The sequence below is a fragment of the Stenella coeruleoalba genome (assembly GCF_951394435.1).
Source record: "Stenella coeruleoalba genome assembly, chromosome: 16".
NCBI lineage: Eukaryota > Metazoa > Chordata > Mammalia > Artiodactyla > Delphinidae > Stenella > Stenella coeruleoalba.
Window position 1 is genome coordinate 27,911,322 of NC_137162.1, and position 16,745 is coordinate 27,928,066.

The 16,745-nt window shown below is 45.3% G+C and overlaps 1 long non-coding RNA gene across 1 annotated transcript in view; it reads left to right on the top strand.

Annotated features, from left to right (window-relative positions):
* Positions 1-540, top strand: part of LOC307175105 — a 67,751-nt gene extending 67,211 nt beyond the window's left edge. The window contains exon 3 of the long non-coding RNA XR_013824258.1: positions 391-540. This is a non-coding gene — a long non-coding RNA (uncharacterized lncRNA). The remainder of the gene's footprint in view (positions 1-390) is intronic.
* Positions 541-16,745: the final 16,205 nt, after the last annotated feature.

The following is a 16,745-nucleotide window of genomic DNA, read 5'->3' on the forward strand; positions in this document are numbered from 1 at the left end:
GGGAGGAGGGCTAAGGAGCTCCCTAGTGGGCCACTGGTCTTGGGGTCAGGCCAGCTCCCTGGCCCGTCACCATCCACCTCTATTCCACTCCTGGCTCCCTGTCTAGTACAAAAGTTTTGAATGAGATTAGATGTGTTCAGTTATGGACAGCTATCTCATCACGGCTCCGAAGCCCTCAGCAGGTGTGTGGGAGAGAAGTCTATGCACATGCTGCTCCTCTCCAGGCTCTCCCTGCAATGTCTAGTTTGCTTAATTCCTCTGCCGTCTACAGGGTTATTCTTCAAGGGAGAAGATTCAGGGTTTCTTTGGGGGTGTACCCTCGATTGTGGCCAAAGGTGGCTCTACTATTGAGACCAGCTTTCTTTCTCTTTAACTGCCTGTTTCCTCCAGACCCTGGACTTCAGCAGAGAACAAGCTGAAAAATCAGAGTTCCCTGGAAACTGCCCTCCTCCTCACTTAGACTCAGGTAGGTATTACTGCTGTTATCACTTAATGCTGGTATTATTATGTAAGCCAGGTGGTAGGTCATTCATTTTTCTGCCAGAGAAAGGAAGGGGAGGTCTGCCAAGACAAAAATGGAGAACAGGAATATTTTATTCCTCTCTGAAGACAAGATGCTACCCTTGTCCCAAAGAGGGGAACCTTTGGGAGCCTAGGGAAGGTCCGGATAAGGAGAGAGTTTGGGAGAGCCCATCTCACTCTTGATAACTATGATAGAAAGGTGAATGGTTCCCTAGCTTGGGCTTCCTCCCTGAAGTTCATCTGGGGCATATCACATGGCTATGAGTGTGTCACCCATTACTTTAAAACCCTCAGTAGCTTGCCGCAGCCCATGAAACATGGCTGTGTGGTAGGAGTAATATTATGGGGAAAGCATGAGCTTTAACTTTTTTATTTTACATTTTTTGGCCGCGCCACGTGGCATGTGGGATCCTAGTTCCTTGACCAGGGATTGAACCCGCACCCCCTGCACTGGAAACTCAGAGTCTTAACCACTGGACCACCAGGGAAGTCCCAGCATGCCTTTGATATCAAGAAGTATTAGGTCAATGGCAAATTAGAAGTTATAAATAAGTATGTGATTAATATCCATATCCAGTTGCATTTATACATTGATTAATATGATAGATACTTTAGCATATAATAGGAAAGTATAAAGTATGCTTGGGAGATGGAAATTGGACCTATAAATCTTGCTCTACGAAAAGGGGCACAGGGTACCATGGCAGTTTCTGAAACTTTGTTTTGATTCTTCAACTCAAGAGATGAAGAAGAAACAGACCCTGTTTAGCTCTCTTAGGTAAATAAGATGTCATTAGCAAGAAGTCACAGATAACAGTCTCTCTCTTCTTCAGCCCTTCTCAAGTGTTCCTGGATCTGGTCTTATAAGCCAAGAACATCTACAAAAGGGCTGCAGCTAATATTATACTTAATGGTGAAATATTTAAAAAATTTTCCCCTAAAATAGGGGAACAGGCAAGCATATAATCTCTTACCACTTCTATTCAACATTGTACTAGAAATTCTAGCTAGCATAATGGGCAAGAAAAAGAAATAAAAGGCAGAAAGATAGGAAAAAAAAAGTAAAACTGTTATTATTTGCAGAAGACATAACTTGTGTATGAAAAATGTACGGAATACACACACACAAAAGGCCCAAATCGGTAAGTGACTTTAGAAAGGTCAAGGATAGAAAGTCAATATAAAAAATTATTCCATCCTATATACTATTTAAAAACAATTGGAGAATGAAAATTGAAATATACTGTTTACAATAGCATCAAAAATATCACATACAAAGGATAAATCTAAGTAAATATTTGCGGGATAGCTACACTGAAAATGACAAAACGTTGCTGAGAGAAACTTAAAAATTCTTAAAGAAATGGAGACAAAATAGAAATTGAGATATACTGTGTTCATAGATGGTTAGACTCAATGTTGATCTATAGATTAATTTAATCCCTATAAAAATCCAACAGATTTCTTTGAGGAAGTAGACAAGCTGATTCTAAAATTTAAGTGGAAATGCAGAAAGGGTCTAGAGTAGCCAAAAACAATCTTGGAGGAATTAAGTTGGAGGAATTAAACTATTTTAATTAGGACTTACTATAAGGCTAGAGTATTCAAGGGAGTGTGCAGTTAGAAAAAGTAGAGACAAATAGATCAATGAAATAAATTAGAAATTTTGAAATCCACCAACATGTATGGTTAACTGACTTTTTACAACAGTCCCAGGTCAATACAGTGTGGAGGGGAAAGTCTCTTTAACAAGTATTGCTGGGACAACTGGATATCCATATAAAATAAACGAACCTCAACCTCTAGCTCACTCCACACATAAAAATTAATTTGAGAGGGGTCATAGAGCTAAATGTAAAACCCACAACCATAAAGTTTCTATTGGGTTGGCCAGAGAGTTCCTGCGGCTTTTAAGTAAAAATAAAAGACACATTTTTCATTTTCACCAAGAACTTTATCGAACAACGTATTCACCATTTTGTTCCACTACCTTCTGCCATTTTCCAGGCAACTTCATAATTCCATCTTCCTAAAACTTTTTGTCCTTTTGAGCAAAGAACTGTTCCAGGTGCCTTTTAGTCTTGAAGGGAATTGAAATTTTTTCCATTAAGAGAATTTTGTAAAGACTGAAATAAATGGAAATCCAAAGCTGCAATGTCTGGTGAATAATGCAGATGAATCAGAACTTCCCAGCCAAGCTGTAACAGTTTTTGCCTGGTCATCAAAGAAACATGTGGTCTTCTTGCATTATCCTGATGGAAGATTATGTGTTTTCTCTTGACTAACTCTGGACGCTTTTCATCGAGGGCCACTTTCAGTTGGTCTAATTGGGAGCAGTACTTGTTGGAATTAATCATTTGGTTTTCCGGGAGGAGATCATAATAGAGGACTCCCTTCCAATCCCACCATATACACAACATCACCTTCTTTGGATGAAGACTGGCCTTTGGTGTGGTTGGTGGTGGTTCATTTCGCTTGCCCCATGATATCTTCCTTTCCATATTATTGTACAGTATCCACTTTTCATTGCCTGTCACAATTTGTTTTAAAAACGGAACATTTTCATTATGTTTCAGTAGAGAATCGCATGCAGAAATACGGTCAAGAAGGTTTTTTTCTGCTTAATTTATGTGGAACCTAAACATCAAAGCTATTAACATAACCAAGCTGGTGCAAATGATTTTCAACGCTTGATTTGGATATTTTGAGTTTGTCGGCTAGCTCCTGCGTGGTATAACATTGATTGCTCTCAATTAATGTCTCAATTTGATCACTATCAACTGGTCTACCTGACCGTGGAGCATTGTCCAGAAAGAAATCTCCAGCATGAAACTTCACAAACCACTTTGACATGTTCGATCAGTCACAGCACCTTCTCCATATACTGCACAAATCTTTTTTGTGTGTGTTTCAGTTGCGTTTTAACCTTTCTTGAAATAAGAAAGCATAATATGCCAAAAATGTTGCTTTTTTTCTTCCATCTTCAATATTAAAGTGGCTACACAAAAATTCACCAATTTTGATAAGTGTTTTTTTAAATGCACGCTGATATGACAGCTGTCACAATACAATCTAACAAAATTGTTTCAAATGATGTTAAAGGCAACTAAGTGCTACTAGAGCCATCTTACAGAAAAAAACAAACGAACTCTTTGGCCAACCCAATATATAAGACAGAGGAAAATATCTTTGTGACCTTGAGGTAGGCAGAGGTTGTTTGGACAGGACACAAAAAGCAGTAACCATAGAGGGGAAAATGGATAAATTAGACTCATGAAATTTAACATTTTCATGCAACTAAGAGTTCGCATGCCGCAACTAAGACCCGGCACAGCCAAAATAAATAAATAAATAAATAAAATTTAAAAAGGAAAGTTAACATTTTCTGATACCAAAAGGAACTATTAAGAAAACAAATAGAGGGCTCCCCGGGCTCCCCTGGTGGCGCAATGGTTAACAATCCGCATGCCAATGCAGGGGACACGGGTTCGAGCCCTGGTCTGGGAAGATCCCACATGCCGCGGAGCAACTAAGCCCGTGCACCACAACTACTGAAGCCCGCATGCCTAGAGCCCGTGCTCCACAACAAGAGAAGCCACCGCAATGAGAAGCCCCCGCACCGCAACGAAGACCCAACGCAGCCAAAAATAAATAAATAAAATAAATTTATTTAAAAAAAAAAAGAAAGAAAACAAATAGGCAGGGAATGGGAACATATACTACAGTACATAAAAAGATAAACAACTCAAAAATGGCAAAAGATTTAAGCATAACGTTTCACAAAAGAAGGCATAAAAATGGCCAATAAGCACATGAAAAATTACTGAACAGCACTAGTCTTAGATATGACACCCAAAGCATAGGCAACCAAGGAAAAAATAGATAAGTGGGACTTCATCAAAATTAAACCTTTTGTGCTTCAGAGGATATTATCAAGAAAGTGAAAAGACAACTCACAGAATGGGAGAAAATGTTTGCATATCATATATTGGATACGGAACTCATATCTAGAACATACAAATAACTCTTACAACTCGATAATAAAAAGACAACTAACCCCATTAAAAATTGAATAGATATTTCTTCAAAGAAGATTCACAAATGACCTATAAGCACATGAAAATACGCTCAACATTGTTAGCCATCAGGGAAATGCAAGTCAAAACCAAAATGAGATACTTCATACCCATTAGGATGGCTATATTCAATACGACAAATAAAAAGTATTGGTGTGGATTTGGAGAAATTGAAATCCTGCTGCTGGGAATGGAAAATGGTGCAGCCTCTTTTGAAAACAGTTTGGCAGCTCCTCAGAAGGTTAAACATGGAGCTGCCATCTGATCCAGCAATTTCACTCCCAGGTATATCCCCAAGAGAAATGAAAACATATGTCCGCACAAAAACTGGTACACAAATATTCATAGCAGCTTTATTCATAACAGCCCCAAAGTGGAAGCAACCTAAAATGTCCATGAACTGACTAATGGATAAATTAGATGTAGAATGTTTTTACAGCAGTAGAAAAGAATGCAGTACTGGTACATACCACGACATGAATGAACCTTGACAATATCATGCTAAGTGAAAGAAACCACTCAACAAAGAACCATATATGTATGACCCCACTTACATTAACTGTCCAGAATAGCAAAATCTATAGAAACAGAAAGTAGGTTAGTGGTTGCCTAAGGCTTGGAGGGGGCAATGGGGAGGTTGTGTGACCTTGCCGCTCCAAGCATGGCTTTGGGTCCCACTCTAAGCAGCCCAGCGAAGGTGCGGTAGGCTTCCCTGGGAAGCCGTGATCTGCCTGGAAGAGGAGTCCTCCAGGTGTGTGGGTAGGGAGGGTGGCCCACTCCTGGAGCTCTCCCGGGCTTTCAGGAAGAAGCAGACTTGTGAGGCAAGGTTACTTCTCCCTTTTTCACCTGACGTGGTTGTTGGCTACAACGTCAGCTGCCATGTCTGTCAGGACAGTCCCTCTGTTGACTCTGACATGGCCAGGGCAAGGGTTTAGAAATGTAGGGGCACACTCTGCATGCTGGTCATTCTGACAGTTTACTAGTGTCTGTCTGCTTCCTGGACTCAGGCTGAAGCCTCCAGAGTCCATGTTCTGAAGACCCTGGCAGCCCAGGCATTATGATACTGCATTGCTTTGAGGCCAACCACATCATACCCTTGTAGGTTTCAGTTTCTTTCCCTGTGCGCAGTAGGCAAGGGGGTGACACAGTAGACGACTCTGCTGGGCAAATAAGCTTAGGAGTATGGAAAATAGCAAGATTCCAGAGGCTGTTCCTTTCTCTTCCAACTCTAGTCCCAGCTTCATCTCTGGCTTGCTCTTTTAATGCTGTCCCTCAGTTTCTTGTCTGTGAAATGGGAACAAGCAGACTTAAATTATCATATACTTCCCTCGTAGGTGGGAGGTCAATAAATATCTAGCTCTGGTCTCCCAGGGGTTTGGGGAAAGGATGAGGGCCCCTGTGATAGGCTTTCTGCATATGTGTGACCTTTATCCCAAGAAATCTCGTGATGCTCATGAATACCTGCTTATGACATGGATAGGCCCCAGCAGTGGACACAGTTTGGGCCTCCCTTTTCCCTTTCCTTGTTTAGGGAGAGGGAGCTTGGGGACACATGCCTGGGATCATGGCACATTAGACTGCAGAAGGAAAGAGGAAGATGGAGTTGCAGCTTAGTGGTGGGGACTCGTGCTTGGGTAACACCTCCCTTGAGGATCTGTCACTGTCCCGAGTCAGATGTCAGACGGGGCTGGAGGAGGAGTATGTTCACAGATCTTCATGCAACCTGGACAGCCCACTTGACAGTCCCTTCCTTTTGCCCTCTGGGGTCCCTGTAAGGAGAGGCCAGCAACATCTGTAAGGTCTGAGCCTGGGGAGGTCAGGCTTATAGAAGGACCAGCTGTGAGCCTCATAGGTGCTCAGGGACATCAGGCCTGTCTCCTGCCCCAACTCCCCCCTGGTCTGTCCTTCCTTACTTCCTCCTTCCTCGCTCTTTTATGTAGATCTAAGCCAAACCTTGGATGTACATAAGTAAAGATAATACATTCCCTTCACCTAAGGTCCTACTCAGTGATGCCAGAAACTTGGCCCATCTCTTCCCCCATGACTAACGAATACCCAAGCTTTCTCCCAGCCACTGTTGCTTCAGCCCCTCAGATCCTGAGGGGACCTCAGGACAAACAAGCACACTGAGACAAGGTATGACCCAACTAGCCCCACAATGCCATCCACACTTCCCATGGCATTGTGACATCAGGGCAAGAGGCCAGAGCTGTATAAACTGTCCTCACAACGGTGACCTCAGGCTTTCCCATGGGATCTGGCAATGTGGAGGAAGGATGGAAGCCAATGCCCACATGTGGCCTTGGATTTGCCCCAACCTGTCCTCTGTGCAGAGAGAAGGGGCAGGAGCCTCCTGGGCTGTGGGCTCTTCCCTGTCTCATGGTCCAAGCTGAGTCACAGGCAGCAGACAGCCAGGAGAGCTAGCAATCAGTGGACTCCCTTCCTCCTGCCTGGAGGAGTGGGGACCATGCTGCTCTGCCTTCTGGGTACCCACTGGCTTCTGGGGGAGATCAAATGAAACAAGGGATGGGGCCCCCACACCCCCATAAATATATTGATTCCCTCATTAAGTGAATGTGGAGCGCCAAACCACGTGGTCCCAGGCACAGTGGTAAGTGCTGAGGTCATAAGGAGGTCCTGCCCTTGGGCGGTTCACCATAGTGGAGGAGATCCTTGTAACTGGCTGATGGAGTTTAGCACAGGGTGCTATGGACTCCAGAGGAGAGGCACACGCCAGACCAGCATGGGAGAATCAGGGAAGACTTCCTAGAGGAGATGGCAGTGCTAAGCTTCAAGGGGCCACTGGGATGGATGATGTGGAGAAGGGCAGTTCTACGACAAGTTTAGAGGCTCAGAAGAGGGAGAGAGACTCAAAACTGACACTCTGCTAACTAGGACCTGGAACATGCTCCTCCAGGGCCCCAGGCCAGTGAGATGGTGCGAGGTCTTGTGCTGTGTGACCCTGGTTGAGGAAAGGCTGGTGCGCTTGTCCAGCCAACTCCCTGTATAACCACACGTCTGTGTATCTATACCATCCCTGGAGCTCTGAGCTACCTCTCTGCAGCCCTTCTCCCCCAGATTCTGCCCGTCAGGCACAGAACAGCAGTGTGTGTGTGTGTGTGTGTGTGTGTGTGTGTGCGTGCGCGCGCGCGCACGCGCGCGTTCATGGACGCTCATGCGTGTGTGTACGCACATAGTTGCATGTGCAGCTGTGAGTACCGGAGGAGGGGCCTCTACCAAGTAATTACTACCTGTCTCTGGAAACTGGGGCTATGTCTGCAGATCAGAGTGAGTGCTACTGGGAACAGTTCATGTCTCTGGTCAGAGTGTGACCCAGGGACTGACAATCTGGGCAGGCGAGACCTGGGGACCAAGGTCTTAGGAGCAGGGTCACTGACAACCTGGGTAGGTGAGGCCTGGGGGCAGAGATCACAGGACCAGAGCCAGGCCTGGCGATTTCTGTGGTGACCTGACCTTCAGCAGGGGATCTTCCCCAAGCCCGGGAAGGCATGCCACACCTAAGCATTTCATCTATGGTGGGCAGCAAAGAGGACGGGCACATACAGGCCCAGGGCCTCCAATAACAAATACGTGAGCTGAAAGGAAAGTCTTTCTTGCCCTGACTCTGTTCTGAGCTGAATGGGGAGGAGAGGGGTTTGCCCCAGACTTGCTTTTGTGGTCAGAGAGAGGTGTACCCCCATTTGCTTCGTACAGTGGCTAAGTGCCCGAAAGGGAGTCTCACTGTCTTCCAGAATTCCGAACCAGTGTGCCCTCTCTCCTACAGGTGGAAGGTTTGGGGCCTTAGCCATTCCATGCCCTTCGCCCCCTCTTTGGCTTCTCTCCTCCCTCTCCCTCCCTCCTTGCTGCTCCCTGCAGGTCCCTGTCCGTACTCACCCCCAACAAGGCACCCTTTCCCCAGCTGATGCAGCCTGTAGCCTCATGCACCCAGGCAGCACAGACAGCCTGCTCTCCCCTGCCCTTCCCTTTGCCTGACAGTAACCTCTTCCACAGCTGATGTCACCCTGCTTTGCACTGACACAGCAGCTGAGCTGGGCACAGCAGGGCTGCAAGGTCCAGAGGGCAGCTGGCTGTATGCAGAGCCAAGATTCCCTCCGTGCCCCCTACCCCCAGCCTTTCCCAGCCAAGAGTCTGCTGCTCTCCCTCTGGGCCAGTTCCATACTCCGAGCCAGTGTATCCACCTGGGGATTGAGTGTTGACGGAGGCTTCACAGTGCCCAGTGGAAGGCCAATTCTCTGTTCTGAAGGGGACAGGGGTGGAGAATGGAGCCAGAGTTCTGGTCCTGCCCCTGGGGAGCTCACAGCTTTCCAAGAGAAACAGGACAAAGCACAAGAGCTAACCAGGCGGGATCATATCTGTCGACGGCAGAGTATAAACATACCATACATATTAAGTGGGGTATGGGTTCAGGAAAGGGAGAGGGGCCCTTCCTAACCGAAGTGCCCCTAGCATTGATTAGAAGAAGAGGATGGGCCTGAGACAAACACATTTAGCATTTTTTTTAAGTGTCTACTCCTGTGCACTGGGCTAGGTGCTCTGACAAACTACTAATATTTATTGACGTATTTAACCTTCTTTTACAAGGCTCAGAAAAGCTGTGCCCGTCTGGGGCTGTCGGGGTGGAGGATGATGTGGTGGGACTGTATCACCTGCATCTGCTGGGTGTGTGATAGATACTTCGTAGATTTGTCTAGTAAGTAGTGCTTTGCCAAGCACAGAACAATCGTGCTAAGCAGAGAGTGGGAATGAGTGGTGCTGGTCCTGCTTTTCCCAACCCCTACCTGAAAAGGGAAAATCCTACACTTGCCCCCAGCTTTGCCTTTGACGTCTAGGTGTAAATAATGTAATCAGGGTGGATTTCCAGGCTAGTTCTCTGCTGCTCCCAGGCCAGGGGTTGGCTGGATGCCCTTTTAAAGCCCAGAGTTATTTCCTTCTATTTCCCTAAGGGACTCTGGGTTTGCAATGTCATCTGGCCCAGACATGCTCTTGCAGAATCCTTGGTTTCCCCATGTGCTCCTTTCAGGCAGCAGCCCAGAGAGCCAGCTGTATTCATCCCATCCCTGCCAGGCCTGTCTCTCAGCTGAGGACCAGCCAGGGGGATGGAGGCACCAAACCCAGACAGAGTTCCGCACACAGCGGTCCCCTCGGCCCAAAGAGCACTCAGGGCGCCTTCAGTGGCTATTGACTCAGTCAGTCCCTGTCGTGCCAAGCACCCAGCAGTCTTCTTTCCTAACACCCTTCTTACCAAACTTCTGCTTTCCATGGGCAAATGCCAACTTCTTCTTCCTGACCCCCAAGAGCTACCTGGGCCTCTTGACCACGTGAAAAAGCTATGGCTGCCCTGTTATATACTTGGCCTTGGCTAAGGCCAGAACCATACTGCCAACTCTGGGGCCAGAGGAGGGTCACCCGAGACAGCAGGACCCCAGGAAAGGGATGGGGCCTGGTGCTGGCCAAACGCTTCCTGCCAGGGCAGGCTGGCACCTGGGCCTGTGAGTCAGGGCTGAAGCCAACACCCAGCTAATCCCATTACCTCCTTCACTTTTCAGGGCTTATAAGCAAGAGGGAGGCAAAGGCAGGGCCTGGAAAAAGTCGGGCTTTCTTGGGAGGGTGCAGGTGCCTGGATCCATCCAGGAGAGCAGAGAGTCAGATGCAGGGAATGGGAGGAGCCTGTTCTCGGGTCTCTGGGGGGTGGGGTTGGAAGGTGGGGAGTAAAGTCAGCACAGAGGTGTGAGGTGGGGATTGAATTGCCCCCCTGAGAGGTGGGGAACACAGGTGGCCCTTGGTGGAGACTCCTGAGGGCTGAGGTTACTCCTTCTCCAAAGGAAGGTGTGGAGGCCATGAGAACAGGCCTTACGGACCTCCGCTACTGGTGGAGTAGTTGACCAAGAGCCTCCACCTGGGCCACTTCTAGGTGTGCAGCCTGGGAACTTCCAATTCCTAGGAGCAGCCCAGCCAATAATTGAGCTCAGAAGGGATATTAAGGCAGCCCCTTTCCTGGGAGACACAGAATTCTCCTGGTGGTTTATTTTGGCTCCTTGAAGGTCCTGGCAAACCTTTCTTAGACTAACTATACTACAGGAATCCACCCAACTTTCCTACCCTCTCTCCTTCATTCAGGGTCAGACTTACAGTCTGGTCTGACAACTCTCCCAGCCTTCCTAGGCTCACTCCCTGTCTTCACTCACAGGTGCTTCCCCCACTAAAAACCTTTGCACCTTTATCCAGTCATGGCTACTGCTTCTCAAAAGACCCAGGTTAACTCAGAAAGCTACTGTGTCTCCAGAATGATAAATCCCTGTGGGTTAGGACCGGTTAGCAGGGCCAGAACCTTTAGAATTACCCAGAAGAGAAGAATAAGTAACAGGAAGGAGCAGGGGAGAGAAACAGTCCCTAGGTTGGAGACCCTCTGAGCGCATAGCCTTCCAAACTGGTTTTGTCTGCACTTAAACTAACAGGAGACAGGGTGAGGGTCCTGCTGCCACCTGGTGGAAATTTTAGGCAAAGCACCATTGCACCTTTCCACTCTTCTGTGATTCTGCTCAAGAGGGTGGGAGTGGAGAATTTATTCTGGGGTTTGGGGTCCTCTCTCCCTCATTAACAGCATAAATCAGAGGAACTGAATTCCAAACTTTGCACTCAAACGTTTGTCCTTTAAAATCATCACCATAGTTGTTCATGTCTGTGTAGATGCTAAAAATCATTGGCTGTACACTTTAAATGGGTGAACTGTATGGTCTGTGAATTATATCTCAATAAAGCTGTTTTTAAAATTCAGCACCATAAAAGGAGTTGGAATGAACTGAAACTTTTATTTTTTTAATTTTATTTTATATTGGAGTATAGTTGATCTACAATGTTGTATTAGTTGCAGGTGTATGAACTGAAGCTTTTCGAACATGAAGATGAGGATGGTGGGTTTCGGCTTCTTGGGACATCCCCAAACAGATATGCAAGAAGGTCACACAGCAGGTACTCAATAAATACTTAGTAAATTACGTGTGCGGTTAAATGGAGCCGCTTCTTTCATTGCCTCACCACCCACACCTTAACCTCTACACACCGACTCCTCCAAATCAGGCATCTCCAGCCTCCTCACTTTTCAAGGTCTCCTGAGAGATTCTAGTCTAAACATCCAAAAGCTTTTATCGGAACCCATGACCTTTTAGCACCATTTGATACTGTCCATCAGCATCCTCTTCTTAAAACACTCCTCCTCTGGCTTTTGTGTCCTTAAAATCCCTGTTCCTCCTTCTGTCTCTAATGACTCTCTCTCCCTTTTGGCCCCTCTTCCTCCAGCTCCTTAAGCCCTTTTCTCTCTTTGTTCAATCCAATCCTTTGGCAATCTTGACTGTTCCTGTGGGTCCAATAAACACTTTGAGCCACACGATTCCCACATCGCTCTCCCCAGTCTTTATTACCCTCTCAAACTCTAACCCAAATTGTTCAATGGCCTCTCAGATTTTCATCATCTTAACACTTCAGAGTCAAATGTACCTAAAGCTGAATTCCTCACCTTCCTACTGAAACCCGCTCCTTTTGATCCTTCTCCTCAGCCCCCTTTTAATAGCATCACCACCCTTCCAGTTGTCCAGGTTTGAGACCTTAGATGTACTTTTGATTTCTCTCCCTTGCACCCCACATCCAACCAGGTGCGTTATAATCCCAACAGGTTCTGCCTATGAGATTTCTCATATATCTTGCCATTCCTTTCTATTCTTATTTCACCGAAGGAAATTCAGGCTTTCGTTATCTGTCCCTGAACTAGCACAGCAACCTTCCAACTGATTTTCTTGCTTCCAATTTCTCCCCAAACCAACCCATCCTGTTGTCACACTATTTTTCATAAAATATAGCTTTAATTTCATTACTCTGTTCAGATGCTTCTTTTGTCTTTCTGTTGCCTAATGAATTAAATGTCTGGTATCTGAGGCCTTCCATATTTACTCCCAACTCTCTTTCCAGGCTTCCTATTCTCCACCCAATGTGGGATTGTTCTTCCAAAAGAGGCTTACTTCCAAGTTCCCACCTGCCTCCCTTTGTACACTCTGCTGCCCCTGCATGATGACACACAGGAAGTCATTATCACTGTAGTCAGACCCAATTCGGAAGCCTAATGCCACCGTAAGTTCTCTCTCTGATCCTCAATTTCTTCCACCCATAAAATGGAGATAATGAAAAGCTATCCCATAGGATTGTGTGAGAATTAACTGAGATAATACACAGTAAAGTGTCTGGCATGTGGGTGGTTAATAAATAGTAACTATACTTTATTACTGTCTCTTAAAATATTATCCATTCTTCAAATTCCATCTCAATGCCATTTCGTTCAAAATTCCTTTCTTGACCTTCCCGCTTCCAAACCCAATCTCCTCCCTTCCTCTGTTAGATGCTGGACTTCTCATTACATTACTTATCATTGTAGCTATTTTCATACCTGTCACACATTTCGCTCATATTCTTCCCTAACTGTAATCTCCAAGGAAGTAGCAATTAGGCTTAGAGCAAGCCGGTGATAAGCAAATCTATTGCATGATGACTCCCATGTCAAGAAATGAACTGTACTGATATTTCGCTGACGGGGAGAGCTAGTGTGGTGAGGGCAACCAGCCAAGAGGTTCTCTGAGTCTCAAATGAAAATGAACCTCAGGTCTCTATGAACATAACTACTGACAACCTCAGGTGTCTATGAACATAACTACTGACAACCTCAGGTCTCTATGAACATAACTACTGGCTTTTAAAAAATTATTATTTTTTCCAAATGTGAAAATACTCATAATCATTGTAGAAAAAAATCAGCAAAATAAAAAACATCTATAATCACACCATCCAGAGCTACTGCTACTAAATTTTTTATTCTTCAATATTACTCCTTTTTTTCTGATGCATCTCTCTAAGTATATACACAGGAAATTTGGATTCTATAGATGTATATGCCAGAATTTTCATATAACATATATTGAGCATTTTCTATGACATTAACTATTATTCAAAAATGTCGTTAATTTCCGCACAAAAATCCATTATGTGAATGTGTCTTAATTTATTTAATCTTTTCTTTTTTTCTATTGTTGGATATTTGGGCTTCCTCTTTTTTAGCTTTTTCTTTTTTTTTAAACTGTTATCAATCATGCTGATAGAAATACCAAGACAGAGTTCTAGATTTGGGATTACAGGGCCAGTGGAATAAAAGAAAAGAAAGCTCTTGGTTCTGAATTCTTGTTCAGGAATTTTTTTTTTAATTTTGAAATACAATTGACCTTTATTGAGTTATGATTGCCGTACAAAAAGCTGTACTTATTTAATGTGTACAACTTGGTGAGTTTGGCGATAAGTATACACCTTTAAAACCATCACCTCAGGAAATTTTAATCAATTTGTGGTTTCACCAGCTACTCTAGCTCTTTTATTCATTTGTCTGTTTTTCAGAGTTTGAAGAGATAACCAATTTCAGGAGTGAAAAAGTGGTTGGATCTGTGTCTTTGGAAAGACCCCTGAGGCTTGTGTAATTCAAGCTTAGCTCAACTCACATTCCAGTGACCATGCAGGGATAAAGATCACTGTACGTTTTAACATTTCTTGCAGTGTTGTAACTTTCTCCTTGTTTGGTCTTTTAACTCAGTCTGTTTCCTTGTGCATACTTTGCTGCAGGGACAAGATGGGGGAAGAGAGATAGAAATCATCATTCTATTCCTCACTGGCCTCAGAAAGTTAGGTCTCCTGCCGTATAGCCACACAGCACTTTTGCTTCTCCCTTGCAGCACTTTTTATGATTATAAATCATCAATTATTTGTGTATTTGTTTAATGTTTATCTTCTTCACCAGAATGTAAGTTTCATGAGACAGGGGCCCTGATGGTCTCATTTACTGCTTCATCCCCAAAGTGCAGCATAATCCCTACCTATATTCGGCACTCAGTAAACACCTACAGAATGAATTACCATTGGAATGAGGACTCAGGATGGAAGAATATGTGTCTTCCATAATGGGGCTCTCAGAGGCGGGGACAAGGAGGTGTCTTGGGTGCTTGCCCTGAAACCCTGAGGTGATGCTGGAAGAGCGAGCCCTGGGGAATCTGCCCTGGTGCTCCAGTCTCCCCTCCTCACAGGCTTGGGACTTTCAGTCAACAGTGCCTCATTGTGAAATTTGGTGAGTGGCTCCGAGGGGAAGAAGAATTGCGTTCTCTCATGTCCTCTTCCCTGAGCCTCTCTATCCTCCATCCCTTTTCCCTCTCATGCCTTTCTTTCTCCTGGTGTATCTCCTCGCCTTTCTTTCTAGGCTGGTATCTCCAGCTCACATGGACCTCTTTCCTTCCCCACTCCACCCACTCCAGCAGGTGGCCTAACACTTCACACCAGCTACAGAACACTGCCTGCCACAGGGGGAGCTCTGCCTAGAAGGGATAATGCTGATGGATTATGTCAGGACACGTGAGCTCTCCGGATGACGGGACTACACTCAGCAAGAGGACATAATCATGGCCTCAGACCCATTTCCCAGGGCTTAGTCAACTGACAACTAACTTTCCTATTTTTGTTGGTGATATCATCTGTCTCCTACCACCTGGGTTTGATTGCTTCCCTCCATCTGTCCAATCTTCTGTAGAAGGTATGGACAGATGGACATTGATGTCCAGGAGGGTCCTCTAGAAATGGGAGGAAAGCTGAGGGTCTCATTCAAAGGGTTCTTTTTGGAGAGATGGAAGATACAAAGTGTATTCCAGAAGGACTTTGAAATCAGGGAGGTGGAAGGAAGGGAGAAAAAGGTTGAAGTGGGTCCTTTTGATGAGGAGATGGGTCACCTCCAGCCTCTCTGTGAGGTCCCTGGTGAAATAGAACAAAGGCTCTTTTCTTGCTGTCCTGGGCTGGGACAGCTGCAACAGGACTTCATATACCTGGACCTTCCAACAGATCTGGCTTGCTCATTGTGGTGTATGGAGAAGCTGGGACTTGTGGTGGCCCCTGGTGCAGTGCTGTGGTGTCTGTTACATGAAAACAGGCAGGGGAGGAGTCCCTTCTGCTTAGCCTACTCAGGTTGTTTGCTTGGTCCACGATGTTTGTTGTTGAAGTCTTGTGCTACTCAAATTTCAGTATTTTTTTAAATAAATTTATTTATTTATTTGTTTGTTTTTGGCTGTGTTGGGTCTTTGTTGCTGCTTATGAGCTTTCTCTAGTTGCGGCGAGCGGGGGCTACTCTGTTGTGGTGCGTGGGTTTCTCATTGCGGTGGCTTCTCTTGTTGCGGATCATGGGCTCTAGGCACGCGGGCTTCAGTAGCTGTGGCTCGTGGGCTCTCGAGCGCAGGCTCAGTAGTTGTGGCACAGGGGCTTAGTTGCTCCGCGGCATGTGGGATCTTCCAGGGCCAGGGCTCAAACCCATGTCTCCTGCATTGGCAGGTGGATTCTTAACCACTGCGCCACCAGGGAAGGCCCGAATTTTGGTATTTTTACTATGCAGATGACTCTGGTGGTGAAGGTTAAGCTCTTATACCCAGGGTTCTTTCTTATAGATAAGTGATTTCTAGTGTCTTCCACTGAGAATCATTGCCATAGTGAGCCATTGTAACTTATAAAGTGTTTCCTACTGTTTATGTCTATTGGGGTGAAAAAGGTTGAGTCACTATGTAAAATACAGAAGGTGGTTTGCAGCTTGCTTCTCCCTGTAGAACCTGGACTGTCAATCTCCCCAGAGTTCCTTTCTCTAAAGTATGGAAAGTGTCCTATCCCAGAGGAAGTTCTATGGAAAACTTATAAGGAGATGGACCACAAGTTTCCATCTTATAGACTTTGATGTCTCCGGACTGTTTGTCAAGGCCTAGCAGATCCAGGTAGCACTGGAGAAGCTGGCTGGGATGGGGATGTTGTGAAAAGGAAGTACACTGGTGGTGGGAAGAGGATAACTCTCTTCCTGATGTCTGCATGAGGAGAGCATGTGACCAAAAAATTTATCCCACTGAAGCAATGGGACCAATTCACCAAGTGGTTAAGAGCCTTCATAACGAAGAGGTACTTTTGGTTTAGATGACTCACAAGGCTTGTCCTGTGGTTATAAAACTCTTCTAAGAGGTGCTTTCATTCAAAGGCTACTTGTATAATACCCTCCACCTGAAATGCTACCATTCTATTCTG